Raw genomic sequence first — 4748 nt, 5'->3', positions numbered from 1 at the left:
AGAGACAGGAAGGGGAACGGGAACCGAGGCCCGGAAAGCTGGGGAGGGGGCGAGGCCAGACCAGAGAAGCCAGGCCTGGGCTTCCACAGCCGATTGTCGGTGAGGGCACGCTGACCCTGGGGGCTGGGCCCGCGCAGGACAGCGCCCACGTGTGGCGAGCGCCATGAGGTGCTCCCCGTCTTTCTAGTTCTGCGGCAGGGTGCGTGTGCTCATCAGAGGCTGCAGCCCCTGCTCCTGTCCTCCTGGGATCTGGGCCATGCATGCACACGCACATACTAGTTCTGCGGCAGGGTGCGTGTGCTCATCAGAGGCTGCAGCCCCTGCTCCTGTCCTCCTGGGATCTGGGCCATGCATGCACACGCACATACCAGTGGTTTCCATGATGCCGGGTCCGGGACTCAAACCACAGTGGGTTGTGTGGGACCCAGGCGCCCTGACCGCCACACACCTGCTGGCCACACCTGCCTTCTCCTTAGCCGTTCTGAGGAGGAAGCCCCCTGGGCTGAGCATCCAGGCTGGGACCTTCCAGGCAGTGACTTCTGCCCCACCGAGGGGCAGGGGCAGGACAGCCACAGCCATGTGGACCGGCTCGTGTCTGCTCTGCCCACGTGGCTGAGCAGCTCCTGTGGGCCGGGCGCTGTGCTGGGGGCAGCAGGTACAGCATGACCAGGACGCGCCACTCTGGCGGGAGCTGGCAAGCCAGTGCGAGTGCGAGGGTGAACACAGCCACTGAAACGGACGAGCCCTCGTCCAAACCGTGGGGACAGGCAGGCAGAAAATACTGGCAAGAGGCCACCGGGCTTCCGACAAAGTACGTGGGCCAGCCCGTGGCTGGAGCCCACACGGTCGACTGCACAGTTCGAGTCCCGGACCTGGCAGTTTCAAACCACACCGGGCATGTGCTGTGTGCCCAAAATCCTGAGAGGAAGGCGGAGAGGGACTGCACGGTGGCCATCCCCCAGGGGGTGGGGGTGGTTTCTCACTCCCCCTCTCTGCCTTTCCCTTTCTCTCTCTGGTCAATATATTCTCCCTTTTGCAATTAAAAAAAAAAAAATCAGGTTGGCAGGTGGCATGGTGGCTAGGGCGGCTGGACTCCCACATGGCTGACCACAGATTGAGTCCCGGACCTGGTGGCTTCCTTCCTCACTTCCTTCTCTCTCTGTCTGGTCAACTTCAATAAAATAAAACAATGACAATGAATAAGGTTAAATAAAATAATTCTTTAAAACAAACGAACGGGGAACCAGCAGTCAGCGTAATGGCTATGTCGCTGGATTCCCACGTAGTCAACCGTGGTTCGCATCCCAGACCTGGTAGCTTAAAACTCATGCTGGGCGCGTGTGCGCCCAAGATCCCGAGAGGAGAACGAAGAAGGGATTGCGGCGCGACCATCCCCCCTGGGGGGTGATTTCTAGCTGTCTCTCTGTCTCTCTGTCTGTCTGGCGAGCGCACGCACCCTCTCCAAAAAAAAAAAAACCAAACAAACAAACGAACGAACAAAAACACAGCCTACAGACAGTACGATTATCAAGACCAGGGGTCGGGCTCCTGGCATGGAGCAGGTGGAGGCCAGCAGAACAGCCCTCCACCCCGCAGTGCCCAGGCCAGCCCCCAGGACAGAGTGACCGGCCCCGATGGCAGCCGCAGCCTGCTACGGAACACGCCGAGAAGCCCTGCTCGGCGTCTCAGCCTCGTGTTCCGGCTGGGGCCCTGGAGCCCTCAAACACCGTCTCTGGGCTCAGTCTGTTCCTCTGCTCTATGAAAAGAACGACAGGACCAGTAGAAGATGTAACAGCTGCGTTGCTGGATCCCACGTAGTCGACCGTAGTTTGAGTCCCGGACCTGGCAGTTGAAAACTCACGCTGGGCACGTGTGCATGCCCAAGATCCTGAGAGGAGGACAGGGGAGAAGCAACTGCGGCGTGGCCATCCCCCCAGGGGGTGATTTCTCGCTGTCTCTCTGGCAAGTGCATACACCCTATAGCAAAAATCTCTCTTAAAAAATAAAAATATTGGGACCAGCAGGTGGCGTGGTGGTGAAGGCGCTGGACATTCTCACATGGCCGAACATGGTTCAAGTCCTGGACCTGGTGGCTTGCTTTCTCACTTACTCTCTCTCTCTCTCTCTCTCCGTCTCTCTGTCTCTCTTTGGTCGAATTAAAATAATAAATGGATGAATATATTTAAAAAATAAATAATTCTTTAAAAAATAAAATAAAATAAATAAAAATATTGGTGCCGACCTGGGCCCTGCTCAAGACTCGTGAGACGGCAGCATAAGCAGCGAGGCCCTGGCTGAGAGCCTGCTACGCACAGCCTGGGCGGGAGGACAGAGCTCGGCCCTCCCACCCACTCCTGGTGGGACTCCAGGGAAGGCCACTGAAAAGAGCGAGGCGGCCTCCGTGTCCGTGTGGGCCACTGTCAGGATGTGTCGCTGGAGCCAGGACCGCGGCCTGATGATCGGGGAGCAGAGGGCGGTTCAGATCCTGGACTAGAAGCCTTGGAAACCACGCCGAACACAGGGGCCCAGAACCGGACGAGGCGGAGAGCGGAGAGCAGAGGGCGGAAGGAGAAAGCTGAGGTTAACGCCGCAGAGAAGGGGCTGGGTCCCACGTGACAAATGCGGTGCGAGCCCCAGGAGAGGCTTGGGGACGTGCCAGGGCAGCGAGCGTGTGCCCAGGACCCTGGTGGGACGGTAAGGTGGAGGGAGAGGACTGTGCGACCCACTCCACTGGGTGGTTCTCTCTCTCTCCCTCTCTCGCACACATGCCCCCTGGCAATAAGGAAATAGGAAACCGGAAGTCAGCGTTCACAACAGAGAAGCCCGTCTGCGTGCTGACTGCACCTGAACACCTAGGACGGGCCTGGGGGACAAACTTCGGGGTCCAGGCCTCGGCCCCAGAGTCCCCCGTCTACGCCTCTAGGGGAACGGCCCAGGAAGCTGCCCTCGAACACACGCTCAGGCCAGCAGCCAGGGCCGACGTCGACGGCCACCTCTCGACTCGGGGGCGCTGCCCAGAGCTCCTCTGGGTGCCAAGATGCCCTACCCTGAGTTTCCCTCCCTCGAGGGCAGGCTTCTACGCGGTGTGTCCAATAAACACCACGGCGCGTGATGATTCACCAGCAGGTAACAAGCTCAGCGTGTAACCGGAGAGAACTTGAGCTGGGGCCAGAGAACGATCCCGTGCAACCGACTGCCTGAAAGGCCTCCCAGCCGGGCGGGGCCGGCCCCATAGCCTAGCGGTTAAGGGAGCTGGAGCCCACGCGGCCAACCCTGTGGTCTGAGTCCCGGTCACGGTCCCAGAAGCTTGGAAAACATACTAGGGGCGAGCAGGTGGTGTGGAAGTTGAGACGTGGCACTCCCACGGCTGACGGCAGTGCAAGCCTCAGACCGGCAGCTCGCTTTCTCGCTCGCCCTGTCTCTCTTTTTGTCTCTCTTTGGTGAGCAGGAAAAAGAATAACAATACGTTTTTTAAATTTTAAAAAGCATACCCAGGTGTGTGGGAGTACAGAGGAGGAAGAGGCGTTGTGATGTGACCACGCCCCGCTGGGAGGTGCTCTCTCTCCCTCTCTCTCTCCAGCAAACACTCACGCCTCACAAATGAGAACAACAAACAAAAACCAACTTTCCATGTATTCATCGAAGCTGGAGACCAGCCACGCATGGAGAAAGCCCGCAGGTATCGAATAAGGGTCCCGTCTCCCCACACATCAGCGGCGGCAGCGGTAAAACGAGGGAGCCAGCAGGTGGCGTGGAGGTCAAGGCGCTGGCTTCCACACGGGCAACCACACGGTGTGAGTCCCCGTCCTGGCAGGTCGGGAGTCACGCTGGGGGTGTGTGCGTGCCACACGCGCCCAGCCCGAGAGGAGCCTGCAGAAGGTATGAGGGCATGGCCACGCCCCAGAGGTGGCTTTCTCACTTTCCCTCTGCCTCTCGCTGGTCCGTGCATGCATCCTATGACACAACTAAAATTCAACCAATTCAACCTACACACAAAAACAAAACAGTCACCCACATGCAACCTGCGTGGGCCCAGCCCCTTGAAAGAGGACGGCAAGGGACCAACAGGTGGCATAATGGTTACGCTGGTGGACTCCCACATGGTCGACTGCGGTTCGAGTCCCAGACCCGGCAGCTTGAGACACGCCAGGCGCATGTGCGTGCGTGCCCAAGATCCCAAGAGAAGAATGGAGAAGAAGGGACTGCGGCGTGGCCATCCCCTGGGGGGGGTGATTGCTCGCTTTCTGTCTCTTTGTCTCTGACTCTCCAGCGAGTATATACGCCCTTTAAAAAAAAGAACGAGCCGCAGACCCTGGGCCCTCGCGAGCCACCTGCTGAGTGCTCTGGATGGTGAGCCCTGGGCAGTGAGGACCGCGCCTGGCTCACCTTGTGTCCTGGTCCCTGGCACGGCACGAGGCGCAGCCCAGCGCGGTGTCGGCACGCCGGCAGGTGGAAGCACGAAGCACTGGCCGGAGCGCAGCTCGAGCCCCGCCCGCGTCCTCGCTTCCCGTCCCTCGCGCCCTAGTGAGAGCACCGCCCCACGGCATGTTCCATTTGCCTCCCCCTTTTTGGATAGGTTTTTGCTACAGGGCGCGTGCGGTTGCCAGAAAGACAGAGACAGACAGAGAGACAGAAAGCGAGGAATCACCCCCGGGGGGATGGCCACGCCGCAATCCCTTCTCCTCCATTCTCCTCTCGGGATCTTGGGCACACACACGCCCAGCGTGAGGTTAAACCACTGGGTCTCG

At 59.5% G+C, this 4748-nt stretch overlaps 1 protein-coding gene across 1 annotated transcript in view; it reads right to left on the bottom strand.

Moving 5' to 3' along the window:
- The window catches only part of HDGFL2 (HDGF like 2), a gene marked incomplete at its 5' end in the record, with an annotated part of 15861 nt that overhangs the window by 7913 nt on the left and 3200 nt on the right, over positions 1 to 4748 (bottom strand). The gene's annotated exons all lie outside the window — the stretch shown is intronic.

Source organism: Tupaia chinensis, unplaced genomic scaffold, assembly GCF_000334495.1.
Source record: "Tupaia chinensis unplaced genomic scaffold, TupChi_1.0 Scaffold149964_2, whole genome shotgun sequence".
NCBI lineage: Eukaryota > Metazoa > Chordata > Mammalia > Scandentia > Tupaiidae > Tupaia > Tupaia belangeri.
The sequence above is the reverse complement of the archived record's forward strand: the minus strand, read 5'-3'. Positions and strand labels throughout refer to the sequence as shown.